At 34.0% G+C, this 18,134-nt stretch overlaps 2 non-coding genes across 2 annotated transcripts; both read right to left on the reverse strand.

Moving 5' to 3' along the window:
• Nucleotides 1-878: 878 nt before the first annotated feature.
• TRNAG-UCC (transfer RNA glycine (anticodon UCC)) lies at nt 879-950 on the reverse strand. Its single transcript has one exon. It is a non-coding gene; the product is annotated as a tRNA-Gly (tRNA).
• Nucleotides 951-17,218: 16,268 nt separating this feature from the next.
• TRNAG-UCC (transfer RNA glycine (anticodon UCC)) lies at nt 17,219-17,290 on the reverse strand. Its single transcript has one exon. It is a non-coding gene; the product is annotated as a tRNA-Gly (tRNA).
• Between the last annotated feature and the right edge of the window lie 844 nt (nt 17,291-18,134).

An 18,134-nucleotide genomic window follows, 5' to 3' on the forward strand; every position in this document is an offset into this window, starting at 1 on the left:
TTTAAGTCAAAGTCACTGTTCGAGAGAAAGCATTAGAGGATTATACGATAGAGATTATAACACTACTACAAATAAATAAAATCAAATTTATTTCCACACATTAAATTTTCTTTCTCGAAATCTGGTGTGAACGTATACAAATTATCACTATTATATTCGAAAAAGAAATTAACAAGAATTTTCATTCAATAGTTAGACCTGTATACCTCTCTTTGCATAAATTTTTAGGTTCAAATCTTCTTCCTATCTTTACAATAACGTAACTTATAACTTTACAATGTTGAAAGGCTTTATAATGTTACAATGTTAAATATTTCAATACTTTGTAGCTGCCTGGTTATGAGTTTGATTTTTTATGTGTATTGTGTTAAGCTAAACATAATATAACTTGTAATTCTGTCTTTTTTTTTTTTTTTAATTGATTTGAAAGGGTTGTGAACATCTTTGTACAACATTCATTAATAACCAGAAAAAAGGGAAAAGTCGTGTCAGACAAAAATTGAGAGCAAGAGCAAGCATCGATAACGAGAACTAAATAGCAAGAGCGTGTATCTAACGTTGAGGCCACCATGCATGGTTCACATGGTGGACTAATTCTCATTTGACTCCTTAACACAAGACATTCCATACAAAAATCCTACTTTTAAAATCTAAAACTTATTTGACACATAGGACTAAAAATGCAATTTCACCTGATTAATAGATCTACATACTTTGAATTACATATGCGATTAAATTGAATTCTAAAACAGAAATTTCTAATTCATTTTTTTTTTTTTAAATGGAATTTTCGGATGGCTCAAAGAGTAAGATTTTGGGTTCCGAAAGGGAATAAAATAAGACTGAAATACTTTTTTAAAAGACAAATAAAAAAAAACTGCGTTTGCCGGGAGTCGAACCCGGGTCTATTGCTTGGAAGGCAATTATCCTAACCGTTGGACTACAAACGCTAGATGCAAACGGAAGTAAAATTTTTATATTTCTTTAATAATGAACTATTACAAATTAATACATGAATTATAGAAAAAAGACAAAAAGCTAAATTTATATATATATATTTTTTGGTGTAATAAAATAACATTGAAAGGAACAAGGTGAATGGATATTTCCACTATAGTGTAAAGTTCTAAACAAAATATATAAAACAAATCCCCGATATAGACAAGTAATGCTTGGCGTGCTAATTTAAATATTCCTTTTATATATACATATAAAAGAATTGATATTTCCATTAAAATTACAATTTTTATTTTTTTGTTCAAAATTATATACAATTTTTAACATAAATTTGGTTACTGATTAATTAGTTTCTTGTAATTTAACACTTTTAAATTATGTTATTTCTATTCATTATAAGATACTAATGATAAGGTTATGGGATATGAGAATCAACAAAAAAAAAAAAAAAAAGAAAAAGAAAAGAAAAGAAATAGATGATAGATTAAATCACATAAAGAGATTTTTTTTTCTTTAAAAAAAATCCCTCTCCACATTTCTAAAAGTTATTATTGGACAATTTGATTTATACTTTTTTGGATGGCTTAAATCATTCTCCATATTTTATTAAGTATGATATTATATCAAGTTATCATCAATCGTATTTAATATTAATCACTACTAATAAGAAAATGTTGAAACACGAAGGTATGAATGGAAGCTTTTATTTATTAAGGAAATAACAATTATACTTTTTTTTTCGTAACTTCTTATTTTTTATAACGGGGAATGACTAGGTGTAGTCTAAGTTGTACCTATTCCTGTATTCCTCATTTATTTTATTCACTTAAAAAGAATTAAAAAAATTGTGTCATGTAATACAATTTGATTGGATGTTGGACGAGTCCTACAAGGATAGGTGCAGTCTAATTATACTTAATCTTTTTTTTTTTTTTCTTTTATAACATATATAATACCATCCAATTGTTGAGTTGACATTTAAACTTTAACAGTGTGAATGATAAGAAAATAGAAAGTTAAAATGGATGACTGATATGATGGTATTTAGGGAAGAATATTGGAAGGCATATCTTATTTTATTTTATTTTTGAATTTTTTCTCATGGGTTGAGGGTTTGGCCAATTATGTGGCTATTGGCCTATTTTTCTAGTAATGGAAATGCTATAGTGTTGGTCAAGGTCTTCTCAATTATATGGCCTTTAAAAATAAATAAATAAATAATTTATATTCAAAGTTTTTTAACCTTTTTTTTTAGAGTTGCTTTCAATGTCTTCTGACAATGTTCTTACAAAAGAAAAAAAATGAGTGGGAAAAGTTTGATTGTGGAGACTCCCTTTTCATTTAGATTGGAATCTTCTCTTATTGCTCATTATTCCATAGCCCTTATTTGAAAAGTTCAAATATTTTATTTTCAAGACTTTCAACTATGGATAGTAATTAAACCTTAGCCCCATGTATATGTCATTATATAATTAACCCACATCCTCAAATTATGACATTGCCATAGCTTGTAATATGTTACACAAATACTAAATTTTATGATGGTTCACTTTATTAGGTTATTTAAAATGAATTAAACTAACTATGGCTGAAAATTATTTTTAATTAAATTATATATATATTTGTCTCACTTTAAATAAAATAAAAAAAATAGAAATTAGTAGTTGTTATTCAACATGCTCAATAAAAGGTTTGTATTTTAGAAAATAAACCAAAACCATTTTGGTCCCTAGATTTTGGGTCGATTTGCAAAATGTTACACTTTTAGTACTTAAGTTTTTAGTTTAACTTTAGTTTACTCCATAAATTTCAACTTTATAATTTTACAGTTGAGATACGAGTTTTTTTTTTTCCAATTTAGTCCCCAAGTCTCTAGATTTACACTTTTAATCTCAATTATTTAATTAAATACTCAAAATCAATTTTTTAAGTTAATATTTATCAATTAATTTACCATCATTAAAATGATTATAATTAATTAAGTTTTACTATTTTTTAATCACGATTAAAAACTTACTTCAAATTAGCTCATAGACATTAATATCAAAGAACTAAGGGATTTTGATACTGAAGTCTCCAATTATTATATGTATGTGGAGTTAATATATCTATGAAGTTAGAAAGTCTGTGTTTAGGTTGTAAAGTTGTTTAATCTAGATTTAGAAAGTCTGTGTTTGGAGTGTAGAGTTGAGTTATTAAGTTAGGGATATCTGATACAATTTTTTATTATTCAAAAAGTATATATGATTTTCTGGTGGTAATTTTTATTTATTTAACTTTTTGTTTAACCCTTCAATTACATGTATGTTTTTCCAAATTTTAAAAATTCATTTGAGATATCAACTTAAAATCTTCACATATATTCTACATTCTTTACATGTAACTATTGTACTTGAGGTAGACAAAATACTTTGTTTCATACCAACAACAAATGTAAACCCTGAACCCTAGTTTTCCTACTTGTGTATGTTTACTACTGAGACCAGTATGATGAGTAGGTTAATGTGAAAACTAATGTCTAATTGTGGGGAAGTGGGAGAAAAGTTGGAAGAAATGTTTAAGTTTGGAAGCTTGACTCTCGGGTGAATCTAGAAATTGGCTAAGTGTTGTTAGTGTGTAGCCCATGAGTTGACCTTGTGTTAGGCGTTGGAGGTGAGCCATGGGCGTTGACCTTACTTTTGAGGTTAGTTGGGTTCTTAAGGAAGCCAAGTTGGCCGAGTAAGGAGAAGCTATGCATTGGATTGTGCACGTAAAGAGGAGCCATGTTGAGTGCAAGCAACCTTATGTATAGATAAGGCATGCAGTAACCAAGTCTTGTGAGGTTCGTATACGTGCGACAGGAGGGTGTTGAGCGTTGCCAAAGAGAGGATGTACGACTAATAGGGCTGTGGCATTGGCTCGGGACTAGGCATTTAGCCTAGCACATGCATGTGAGGGGAAGCAATGGCAAGGCTGTGCGTTGAGGTGTAGCGCATTGACAAGGCCTTATAAGTTAGCATGTGATGGGAGCTGCAACAAGACAAGCCTCGAGCGTTAAAGCAAGCAGTGGCTTGGGCAATGGTTGGGTGTGCGATGATCAAGCTTGACATGCGATGAGTAGAGCTTGTGTTGGTCAGGCCTTGCAAAGTTGAAAGGGCTGGAGTTGCGATGATGATTGAAGCCAAGAAGAGGCCAAGGCACAAGGCACATGTGTTGGATTGGCTTGTGAGAACTATAGTGTGCATTAAACCTAGTTAAAGACATGCGTTGATAGTAGATGAAGTAATCAGCCTAAAACTACCGATTAGGGGCACCAACTGTCCTAATCTCGTGAGTTAAGCACACTTGAGGTGGAGATGTCATAATAAGAATTCATGAAAGATGATGGGTGGTAGTATAAAAGGGAGGAGGAACTTCAAAATGTCAGTTTGAACAATTTCTCCGTGAAAATTTAGAGTTCTTAGTGTCTTAGAAAGCTCTATGAGTCTAGTTTTAGAAGTCGGGCTATTGGAAGAAAATCTCACCAGAATAAGGCTGGAGAAGAAAGAAAGTTTCAATAGGTTCAGCTCGCGGGTGAATCTGGGCCATAAATGAAGAATTGAAGCTCCAGAAAAAACCACAAGAAATTTTAAGTTAAACTTTTAAGGTAAGCTTCCTAAGACAATTATACACAAGTTTGTAGAAAAAAGTTTCTTGAGATAAGCTTTAGAATTTGAGTTACTAATGAAGTAATTCGAATATGAAATTCTATGAACAAGTAGGCAGCTGCTTGGGTTGAGTAAGCAGGCTACTCAAAATAGGCGCATGGGCAAACAAAAGGATGAGCACTCCCATGCATTTAACCTTACGATTAGGCTGATAAGGCTTGCATCTAGGAAGTATAGATGCTTATGTGTGACCATGTGCGGTTGAAGGAACACTTAGAGCAAGTGTTGGTTGCATTGTGGGAATACATTGGTGAGGTGTGTTGCTCACATAGAAAGAACCTAAACCTCAAGGAAATTTCTAAGTGCTCGACCTATAGCCAGGTATGCGTTTGATTAAAAGTCTTCTAGGGAAGGCTAAACGCAAGCTTAATTAAGAGTTAGTCTGAAAAGGGAGACCATTACTAGTAGCTAAATTTATGTTGTTGTGTCCACAAGATTGACACCATTGCTAGAAGCATATCAACCTTTAAGAAGTAGCTCTAAATTTGTGAGTGACTAAGTATTTGTAATGATTTTTATAGAATCCATGATTTTAAGAAAGATTCTTCTCATGCTAGTTATTTTTACAAAGTAGTTTTCCAAACAAACTATGAGTTCATGTTTTCCAAATGCATGCAATGGATGAAAGAATGTTGTAAAGCTATTTATGTGTGTTCATATGCACAAAGCATGAGTTAGAGCCTTTAAAGACATGTTACTATGCGTTTAGGTATACATGATTTAAAGAATAAGTCTTAGTATGACTAATGTTACTTCAAGCTCGATATTGAAGGACTTAGAGAAGTTATCCAAGCTATAGTACCTAAGGTATGATGGTACTTAGTTATAACCACGTGCACGTAGGTAATTTGACGTCGAGAGATCGAGCAAAAAGGTTCTCTCTTGACTAAGGTTTGACGTTGGGCATTAACCATATTAAGGTTACTCTCAACTAAGGTTCAGCTTAATGACTTATGATGATAACACAACTTTACATGTTTAGTGCTTGGAAAGTTTACATTTCATTACAAGATTACTGTAAAGACTTATGTTTCAGTATGATTTCTTTATTGAGACTTAAGCGTGAGAACCTATTTTTCTTTTTTAAGTCACTCACTGGGCTAGTAGCTCACCCCGTTTTTAAATGTTTTCTTTCCCTAAGTAGCGGTCAGATTCCCTGAAGATAACTCTACTTCTGCTTTGCCACGTAAAGCCAGGGATTCTAGTGACCTATCAGTTAGGTGGTTACTGTAAATATTTGTACACATGTTGTTGTTGCAGATAGGAACTAAGTTTGGAAGTTGGGACTCATGAAACTTATGTTGTAAAATATGTAAATGTTTAATGTTCATTTGGCCACAGTGGCAGACCGCTGTGCTTGAAATTGTAGTTTGTTATCAGATTACTTAAGTAGGTTTAGTAGACAGTAAGTATCATAAAAATGTTGATAACTACTACAGTCATGTCCTTGCCTAGACTAAGAGAATAGTCTGGGTCTGGGAGAGGGTGTGATAACAAAATTACAAGATACTTTTACATTTGTGAATTTTATGAGTATAGTTTGTACAAAACCTAGTTCTATATTAAAAGATGTTATATAGGGAGAATATTTCTCTCTCCGATTTGCCCTTTATTTTTTTTTTGATAAATGTCTATTTTGTCATTTCCTTTAATTATTGGTGTGTTTTGAGATTATTTTTCAATAAAATATCCTCTCAACGAAAAGGCATGTCATTGGTGAGAGAGGGGAAAAAGTTAGTCGAAGTAGTACAATTACAATCACAACTCTTTATAATTGAAAATAATTTTATTTGTAAAATTTGATTTTTCTCTAGGTTTTTTTTATAAACATTTCAACTTTTCTTTTCTATTTTTTTTAGAATATGTATTTTGATATTAACTTTTAATTTTATTTATTTATTTTTTTGTCTTTTTTTCACATTAAAATCACACACCATAGAATAAATAAAAAAGTTATTTTGTTTTTATTTGTCCCAAATTTATTTCCAAAATATCTAAAAAATGGTTTCTCTTGCCATAGAGATTATTAAAGTTCTCACATAAAATGGAAATTAAAAGTTTTCGTTATTTTTAAAGGAGAGATTGAATCATGTCAAAATGAATTTTTCTGTACTTTTAAATTCCATGTCAAATATTTAAAATTTAATTAAAATAATAAGATTTCAGTGTTCTTAAACTAATTTTAAAAAGTGCATAGGCTATCAAGAGGATTAGGGCTTTTTATGGCATCTTATATCAAATTGTAGCTCATGGTTTCTTATGCATATATGATGTAATGCCCTAGGCCCAGGATTCGAACAAGGATTCGGAATCCGGATGACCCCGACATTCCTCTGCGTCCCCTGCGACTTGGCTACGTCACCGGTTCTTTCAAAATGCTTTGTCCTCACTCACATGCATCATGCTTAACTTTGGAGTTCTTATGATTGAGCCACCGAAAAGGAAGATGTACCTTATTGGTATAGGTAGTAACTTTCAATTCTTTTAGTCGAGCAGCTGTATGAGCTAAGCTTGAAGAAGAAAAAGTTGTAGCAGAAGATGAAGATCTGGGAAAGCAATTTCTCTTCCCTTTTCTGTATTTTTGATTTCGTATATTAAATCTTTTCTCCACACATAATACAGGGTAGTGATGTATAGATATATACACTTAGGTTTTAGAATAAGGACAAAAAATAACCAGCGAGAGCATACACACCAACAACACCACCGAGAGCATACACACTAGCGACACCAGTGAGAGCATACACACCAGTGACACCAACGATAGCATACACACCAGCGATACCAACGAGAGCATACACATCAGCTTCTACATGGCTTCTTGTCATCTGCTGACGAGGCAATTTATTCTTCCTTGACATCTTCCCTCAAGCGAGAGGGTAAGTCCTTTAGTCCGAGCTTGCTTTGAAGGTAGACAAATATATCAAGGGGTAAAGGCTTAGTTAGGAAATCCGCCAATTGTTCTGTAGAGGGTACATATCTAACATGAAGTTGATCTTGAAAGACAAGGTCATGGATGAAGTGCACATCTATTTCAATATGCTTAGTTCGTGCGTGAAAGACAGGGTTGGCAACTAAGGAACCTGCACCCGTGTTGTCACACCAGAGAACAGGTATACCCTTTGGAGAGAAACCAATCTCGGTCAACAGATTTTTCACCCAAATGATCTCGGTTGCAGCATGAGCAATAACTCGATACTCGGACTCAGTACTGGAACGAGCCACTGTCATTTGTTTCTTAGATGACCAAGAAATGAGAGTTGATCCAAGATAGAGGCAATAAGAAGCTGTAGATTTTTTATCATCAATACTTGAGGCCTAATCTGCATCAGAATAGGCTGTTAAATTGAGGTAAGTATCATAGTTGATGGTTAGGCCAAAGTGGAGAGTCCCTGTAAGATATCTAAGTACACATTTGACAGCTGACCAGTGAATATCAGTAGGAGCTTTGAGGAATTGGCTAAGCTTATTAACAATGAAGGCAATGTCCGGTCTTGTATTAATGAGGTATTGGAGAGCACCAACCGTGCTGCGATATAGAAATGGGTCATGGAGGGGTGTTCCAATGCTCAAGGACAGAGATGTGCCAGGTACTGCAGGGGTTAGACAAGGTTTCATATGTTTGAGGTTTAGTTTAGAGAGAAGCTCAGTTATGTATTGAGCTTGATGCAGATGTAGGCCGAAGGGTGTATAAGAGATTTAGACACCAAGAAATTTGCTGAGCTGTCCTAGATCTTTGAGAGAGAACTGTGTATGCAATCGGGCAACAAGATGATCGATGTGAGTTAGATCACTGCTGGTGAGTATCAAATCATATACATAGACTAACAGCAGAGTGATGGAGGATGAGGTACACATATAATATAGAGAAGTGTTTAGGGAGCTTACTTTGAAGCCGAGTTGACAAAGAGATGCTTTGAGCTCATCATTCCACGCACGAAGAGCCTGCTTGAGACCATAGAGAGCTCTATTGAGCTTGCAAACGTAATGTGGGTGAGTTTTGCTTTCAAAGCCCGAGGGTTAAGACATGTAGACAGTCTCTTTCAGCTTGCCATTGAGAAAGGCATTATTAAAGTCAATTTGGTGAAGTGGCCAGTGATGAGACACTGCCAAAGTAAGTACAATTCTAACAATAGACATCTTAATAACACAACTGAATGTATCAAAATAGTCAAAGCCGGGGTGTTGATGAAACCCTTTGGCAACAAGACGTGCCTTATACCGTTGAACAAGGCTTTGAGCATCACGTTTAATACGATAGACCCATTTCAACTAACAACAGTTTGATCAGATGAAGAAGGTACCAGTGACCAGGTATTTATACGTTGCAGTGCAACAAGTTCTTCATTCATAACTTCTTGCCACTATGGAGCTGTAAGAGCCCGAGAGGCTGAAGTTGGTTCACTCTGAGTAAGATCTTCAGTAAATTCAGCAACCCAAGCCTTGGGTTTGAAAATACCAGCCTTCCCCCTGGTGATCATTGGATGAGTACCAATGAGGGGTTGAGCGGTAGGTTGTAGGGATTGCTGTGGAGGGGAGGGTAGAGGTATTATTAAGGGTGACACTATAGGGGATTGAGAAGTAGTTGGGGGAGACAGTAATGGGCTAGGATGTGGGGAAGATGAACTTGTGGCCGATGTAGGAAAAGTGTGAGGAGATTGAGGTTGGATAGAGGGATTTTTTTCAGGTGAAGGTTGTGGAGAGGATGGATGGAGCTATATTTGTGGGAGTAGAGATTTGAAGGTTAGCAAAGCCTGTTTGGAATGGAAATTCGTCTTCATTAAATATGACATGGCGAGAGATAATGACCTTCCCATCCTCAGTAAGACATCTGTGACCTTTGTGTATTGGGGAAGGGCTAAGATAGACACATTTGCTGCTGTGAAATGCAAACTTATGGTGCTGGTATGGACGAAGGTGTGGAAAGCACGCACACCCAAAAACTCTTAGAGATAGCAGGTCCAATTTGCTTCCAAGTAACACTTCCATGGGACTGTGACCCTGAAGGATAGAAGAGGGAAGAGAGTTAATAAGATAAACAACAGTTTGAAAAGCATACCACCATAGGTGCAGTGGCATCTTAGCCTGTGCTAAGAGAGTAAGACCAGTTTCGACAACATGGCGATGTTTACGTTCAGCTCGACCATTTTGTGCTGAAGTGTAGAGGCAGGAGACTCTTATTTGAATTCCAAGCTGATCACATAAATGTAACATTGCTTTGTACTCACCCCCACCATCCATTTGCAACATGTGAATGGATTTGTTGAATTGATTAAGAATAAAGGCTTGAAAGTGTCTAAAGGCAATTGCAGTGTCATTTTTCTGTTTTAACGGGTATAGCCAAATAAATCACCTACAGTCATCAACACACAACACATAGTATCTATATCCATCCGCAAAAATCATTGGGGCTGGCCCCCATAGATCAGTATACACTAGTTTAAAAGGTGTGCTTGCATGGGAAGGTGAGTCAGAAAAGGGTAAGGCATGAGACTTTCCAAACTGACAAGCTTCACAAAATGAATTCTCATTATCAGTAATTTGTAAGTTCCATCCACTAATTACTTTTGACAAAACTTTAGGGGATGGATGGCCAAGTCGCCTGTGGAGAAGCATTGTGGTTACTGTCTTGCTGGTTTGAAAAGTAGACTGACATGAGAACTCTTTGGATGGAGCAGTCAAGAGAGCATCTGACAATCTTGAAGTACGTGGTGCATTATTTATAGACTGGTTGACATCCTCCAGCTGGTATAGCCCATCTTTAAGCCGTCCTTTCAGGATTGGTACTCCCGAATCCTTGTCCTTGACCACACAAAAGTCAGCATGAAATTCAACCACTATATTGTTGTCTTTGGCAAGTTTGGATACACTTACCAGGTTCTTAGCTATGGCAGGCACATAAAGAATATTTAATAATGACAGAACACCACAACTAGTAGGTATATTTGTATGTCCATAGCAAGATATAGGAAGGGATTTACCATTTCCAACCACTACTTTGTCATTACCTATGTAGGCAGATGAGGATTTGAGGAAGCTTGGATTGCTGGTGATGTGTGAGAATGCCCCACTGTCTACATACCTATTGGGGTCAGCAACTGACTCAGGTGAAGCTATAGCTGAATGAGTAAGAAGAACAGAAGTATTCTATTCTTGACTTCGATTTGGTGCGAGTTGAGTAGATTCAATACGGTTGTGAGTTTGTCTAGGGTTGTTGAACTCCTTGTTGTATCTGAAGTAGCAAACATCAGCTGTATGCCTAAGTTTTCCACAAGTTTGGCAGGTTGGTCTAGTTGTGGATGCATTATTCCAACGACCACGGCCCCTGTTGCGACCTCCTCCACCCCTAGGGTGTGTATATCCAGAAGAGTTTCGAGGGGTGTGTGCTGAAGGATTGGACTGATTATGCATAATGTTGGCTGAGGGTGGGCTGGGTGAGAATGAGACATTAGCTATTCCGGTAATTCCTGTCTTGACAGTAAGTTGATACTCAAGCCTTTTCTCATATGATAGCAGGTTAAATTGCAGATCATACCAACGTGTTATTCCTTTGCCTTGGATTGCTACTAAAACTAGGTTATACTCTTCATCAAGACCAGCTAGCACTTGTGAAGTTAGATCAGATGAGGAGACGGAGGAACCTGCAAGGGCAAAACCATCAGCAAAATGTTTCATCATAGCAAGGTACTCACTTATTTTTAATGCGCCTTTGCGAGTTTGCTGAAACATTCTTTTGAGGTAATCTGTTTCAGCTCTGGATTGGACTCCAACCAACTCTTGGATTGCTTCCCAGAGTTTTTTGGAATTTTGAAAACCTATCACTTGTGTTGCTATCTCCTGGTTCATTGAGTTATAAAGCCAACCCAAAAGGAGCTGATCCACTGCTATCCAGGCATCATAAGCTGGATTTAATTGCATTTCGACATCAGGGACTGAGACAGTGGTTGGATTTGCACTGGAGCTTTCACCGGATCGACCACTGGTTGGAACTTGAATAAAAAAATCTGGGCAAAGAGTTTCCTCAATTAGATAACCTTCCAATTTGTAGCTTCTTAGAATTGGCCACGCAAGATTCTGCCAAAGCAAGAAGTTCGACCTATCCATTTTGATGGATGTCACTTGGTTGAGAAGTTGATTTAGGGGAGGACCTGTGATGATTTCACTGCTGGCAACTCCAGAAAAAATAGGTGAGAAAAAGTTTGTAGAAGGTTGATTTGCTATAGCATACCTGGGGCTCTGATACCAAGTCGAGCAGCTATATGAGCTAAGCTTGAAGAAGAAAAAGTTACAGCAGAAGATGAAGATCTGGGAGAGCAATTTCTCTTCCCTTTTCTATATATTTGATTTCGTATATTAAATCTTTTTCCCACACATAATACAGGGTAGTGATGTATAGATATATATACTTAGGTTTTAGAATAAGGACAAAAAATAACTAACGAATCTTCTGTACAGCTAGTAGAGAATAATTATATGGCAGAGGTTGTTAGGAGAGCTACACATCGGCATCAGCGAGAGTATACACACCAGCGACACCAGCGAGAGCATACACACCAGCGACACCAGCAATAACATACACACCAGCGACACCAGCGAGAGCATACACACCAGTGATACCATACACACTAGCGATACCAACGAGAGCATATACATCAGCTTTTACATGGCTCCTTGTCATCTGCTGACGAGGCAATTTGTTCTTCTTTGACACTTTTAAGCCTTTCTTAACCATACTTTCATGTTCTCAGAATCCCTCTCATTCGAATGTGATATCGGTTCATTCATGTACCCCTCATAAACTCAGGTCGTTACATATGACTACAAGAATTTTCGTATTTTTCGACGAAATTTTTCCCAATGCTTTTATAAGTGGGTGGAGAAGATATTTTGGGGACCTATCTCAAGGCTACTCAAGTTTGCGTTAGGATAGGGCCCTTTTGTCCTCACTGCCCCTCTCCATTTTTCCTTTTCTTTTCACCTCCTATTTTTGATCCATCACCTCCTCTTTCCATTTTCGACCACCTCCTTCGACCTACCATTGTTTATTCTCTCCAATTTCGCCGCACACCTCCGTCAAGGTACATTTTTTTTTGTTTTACGGATTTTAATGCTAATATTTTGTTTTTCAATTTTTATTTTAGAGTTTAGTTCTTTTATTGTTTATTTTAAATAACTTGAAAAACATAGTTTTACAACTCATGAAATCACAAGGAGATAAATTGAAATAGATAAGAACTCTTCAGCTTAGATGGTAAGCTAATTAGTAGTCTATGTATGTTGTTATCCTACAATTATAGTAACAACATAAATGTACTCATATGTTTCACAAATGTTATATATGATTATCTTGCAATTATGATAGTCACTTAAGTATTTCTTTGAATTGAAGATTACACAATTAGGTGTATGTTTGAGTTGCTTTTTGATTTTTTATGTTGAGTTTTACGTATTTATAAATGGCAATGATTAGATGATAGTTACTGAAAAGTGCTATCTTATTCCACTTAATTCAGACTCGTTCTTTGATTTTACGTGTTTATTCTATGATTTTGTCGGTATTGAGCATTAATGGAGTAGAATTTGTTGGGCTTTGCGCCCTAAAGCCTTGTAATTAATTAATTAATTAATTATATTATTAATTATGCAATGTTAAATTTATTTATCAACCAAGAATATTCAAGGTTATTACATGTAGTGTTGAACAGTATGTTGTTGACATACAAGTGGATCATTTTCAAGAAATAACCTAAAGGTCTATAGTATATGGATAAGGTTGGGTGCCTTATCTTGATGACAATATAGATACGATTGATAACTTGTAGAAATGCAAGTTATCTTATCTCTTTTATCTAAAACAATTAGGGAAAAGTTTTGAAAATATGACAGCTTGATAATGAATTCATAACAATAATTATATCATGCGATCACACATACACAGAGTCTCACTATCTATGAAAGATATAAAAATCGTGCTTTTTGGGTGCAGGAGATCTACTTATGCGATCGCAAGGAATTCTCAACGCCAACATTAGAATCGCATAGTTGAACAAGTTGGTAGCCTTATGCGATAGAGGATGATATGACGTATAGGGAGTGGAAGTCAAATAAGAGACCAAGTTGGTAGCTAACAAGAAAGCTTCACAGATAAGCCAATGAACTTCTAACGCGGAGCAGGCGGCGTATTAGGGTATGAAAATTAATTCACCTTATCAGCATAATCATTAGTGAGTGAAGAAAAAGTTGCTCTTTGACGCCTATAAATACCCAACGAGATTTTCATGCAAAAAAAAAAAAAAAAAAAAAAAGATAGCTGATAGTCAAGAGCCAAAACATTGAAGAAAAACTCTACCCAAATTCGTACTTCAAAAACACTTCCTCTTCGAGCCCTCGTGTAATCTTAAACGAAAGCTTATGATTTCTCTCTGGAAGCAAGAAGGGAACCGCACCTTCAACACACTCTTTGTGAAGCAATCGTCTATAGAGCTGGAGGGAGCAAAGAATTGCATACTACGACTTGATTCTCTATCTCACTCTTTTCTTCCACAATTGTTATTTATATTGTGTAAAACGTTGAAAGACTTTTGTTTCTCAATATGAATGCATCTACGATTTATCTTTTATCCATCTCCTCAACTTTTACCATGAGCAACTAATTTCTGTATAGGTTGAGAAATATTGTAGCTAACATGAGCTAAGTAAGGTTTAATCATGCGTTTAACTTGTTTTATGTATGCTTTATAAACTATTTGAATAAGTCAAATAATTATTCTGAGTAGATTAAATCTAGGTTTGAAAAGGCAAAAGATTTAGACTTCATAAAATAGGAAGGGAGCATCTTTAGACATAAAGAAATATTTTTTGTATCAAATACTCATCGCATGCATCCTAGAGATAGGATGTGGTGGCTAAACACACTGAGAAATGTAGATTGTAATTTTTGAGTAGTTTGATTAAACACATGATTTATGCATTTACTTAGGAACGATAGTGAATATTTTTCTCAATCCTACCTTTATTCATTCGAATCTTGTACTTCTCGCATAGACTGTTTCACTTACGATTGTGATTTCCATCGCATTCACCACTCTTTATTTTAGCAATAGTATAGGACCAAAATTATCCCATATCTAGTAAAAAACTTGCGTCAAGATCGAAACAATATTTCCAAACGCATATATAGAATGCAATCCCTAGTTCGACCTTGGACTCACTAGGATTCTAGTTAGATTTATACTTAGGTCTAACTAGGTAAAACAATGTGTTAATAAGACATCACATAACACTCACTCCATCGCATATTCAAAACGCATCAAGTTTTTGGCGCCGTTGCCGAGGATTGTAGTAATTAAGTACACTAAGATTATTGTTTCTAATTTTTGTAGGTCTCGATTTTTGGCGTATTGTACCCTTATCTGTGCAAAAGGTATAAACGGGAGCGAAGGATCTACACCTGAGCTTGTATACGACCCAAAGATCGAAAGGACCTTTCATAGAAGAAGAAGAGCAAATAAAAGGAGACAAAGAAATAGGGCTCAGAGAATGGTAGATCAACGAGATAATCCAGAAGAGCCACTTGTTGTAATCAAAGATAATCCAGAAGAGCCACATGGGTCTAAGTCTATTGCTTGGAAGGCAATTATCCTAACCGTTGGACTACAAACGCTAGATGAGAACAAATACCTTTATTTTAATACGTATTTAACAGTTAATTAATCTACAAAAATTATAAAAAAGGGAAAAAAAGGGATGAATATATGTATATCTTAGCATTTTAAAATAAGTTTGACATGAACATAAAAAGTGAATCAATACGTTCACTATATTGTAAAAATCTAATAAAATATATAAAACAAATCATTGATATGAACATATGTATTAATAGTAAACGTTTATATTTAATTTAAAATAATGAAATATTTAGGTCCGTAACTATTTAGTTTTTTGTTTTTGTCTTTGAAAATTAAGCCTATGAATACTACTTTCACCTCCAAACTTTTTACTTTATTATCTACTTTTTATCAATAGTTTAAAAAACAAACCAAAATTTGAAAACTAAAAAAAGTAGTTCTTCAAAAGTTGCTTTTGTTTAGAGAATTGGGCTAAGAATTCAATCATTGTACTTAAGAAATATACAAACTAATGTAAGAAATGAGGAGAAAATAGGTTTAATTTTCAAAAACTAAAAACAAAAAATAAAAGAATTATCAAACAGGATCTAATAAATACTTTATATATAATTCTGGTCTTGTTTACAAAGTTTTAATTTAGTTTTTAATAATATCTTACTATTTTCATCTATGCTATTTCTATTAGTTAATAAATGATCAATGACAAGCTTTTCTGGGATGGTAATTACAGTGAACTGACATAAATTTAGATGAAAGATTTAACCACCTCGAAGGAATTGGATCTATATATTTTTAGATGGTTTAACTATCTTTCAAATTGGTCAACACTGAAATTTGAATCAGTATAAGTTTGTACAATCGACCTTGAATTAGAGATTTGATTCTCTCATCTTCATATTGTCTAAAAAAACACATCCTTCAAATTTTTATTAATTCACTCCACGAGGCTTTGCACTTCAACCTTTGAAAATATCACATCAAGGTGATAGGATTTAAACCTATGACCCTCTGTACCCAAAACAAATGTGCTAATTAGACTACGCTACACCTTGTCTCCCCTCAGAGCATATAGATCCACCCGATCGATGAATACTCAAATGAAATTCGCCCGTCTTTTTGGATACAGGGACTCAATAACCAATCTGAATAATCAACAACTTTTTTAGAAAAATCTAAACTTCTGCAATCTCAAGTGATGCCAAAAAGTCGTCGAGGAGAAGGAGCTTCACAACTCGACCGATAGGGGAAGAGCGAAACTACTTTACCAATTTTATGAGAGAAGAATTATCTCAACTTATCATCAATCATATATTTAACACTATTAATTATTGATCAAGAAAAAGATATAGAAAAGTGTTAAAAGTTTTATTTATATATTTAATTTTTTTTAATTGTGTTCATGGTATGGGCCAATTATGGTGGTCTATTTTTGTAATAATGCAAGTGGCATAGTGTGGTCAAGGTCTTCACCATTATATAGCAATTTTTTTTATCAATTTATGTTCAAAGTTTTTCCTTTTTTTTTTTTTTTTTTTTTTTTTTTTTTTTTTTTTTTTGAGTTGCTTTCCATGCATTTCAACTTTTTCTTATAAAAGAAACTAGTAAATGGAAAATTTTTATTTTGGAGACCCTTTACTATCTCAAACATATTAACTCTAAATTTGTTAACTTTATTGAATGGGCCAAACGTACCTTAATGACAAATTCAACAAAAATCTCAAAACAAAAAAATGTAATTTAACTTATTAGTAGACTCTTACGCAATTAATTTGGATTCAAACGATGCATCTAAAAAAGGAAGTTGATCTAATTCATTAAAAAAAAGTTAATGATTTTTTAATGGATCAAATAGGGAAATTTAAAGTTCCGTAAAGGATTAACAGCGAAATCCTTTTTTTAAAAAAATATATAATAAACAAAATAATATTATAATAATAACAAAACAATTGCGTTTGCCGGGAGTCGAACCCGGGTCTATTGCTTGGAAGGCAATTATCCTAACCGTTGGACTACAAACGCAGAACGAAATAGTGGATGCATTAAGCTATACAAGATGAAAATATATTATAGTTTATTTTTTAAAGGAAATTCCGATGCTAAATATCTGTTGATAAAGGGATTAAAAAAGAGATACTAGATATATGTCTATGTTAAGATATTACATAAATGTGACATGGCAATATTTTCATCTCTTTAGATTTAATATTTGATATAAGGAGCCCATTAACATTTTCACTATAACGTAAACATTTAATAATATATATATATATATATATATATATACAAAACTAATATTATTGATATGGACATAAATATTAATAAAAAGGTATTTTAATTGGTTAAAAATGGTGAAATTTTTATTTGATAATTCAATTTTTTTAAAGAACTTTTTATTTATATTTTTTTTCCACAAACATCTAGATATCTCCTTTGGCATTTATATTCATCTCGATATTTAAAACCTTAGTTTTAGTTTCAAATATTTGGATTTTTTGTCCCTATTGTTTTAATTATTATCTTTTTTTTCAAGTATTGAAAGTTTCAATTTTTATCTCATATATTCTAAATAATTTTCAATTATGTCTTTTATAAGATTGAAGTTGTGAACTCCAAAAAGTTGTGAAGTCCGAAAAATGGTGAACTTCTAAGCCCACGCTATAAGGAGTTTAATTAGACATGAAATTGATGTTTTTTGATAATTACAACATATTTAATTTTTAATGATAAATAACTTTGTATAAGAATGTTTTAAAAACATTGTAAATATAGTATAGTGTATCAATTATGCAATCTATCATGATAGATTTCTTCCAACGATATGGTCTATAATTGATAAACTCCTAACATTGTTATCATCTAGCTA

Source organism: Benincasa hispida, chromosome 10 (genome assembly GCF_027475165.1).
Source record: "Benincasa hispida cultivar pf3 chromosome 10, pf3_genome.v1.1, whole genome shotgun sequence".
In the NCBI taxonomy this organism is placed as follows: domain Eukaryota; kingdom Viridiplantae; phylum Streptophyta; class Magnoliopsida; order Cucurbitales; family Cucurbitaceae; genus Benincasa; species Benincasa hispida.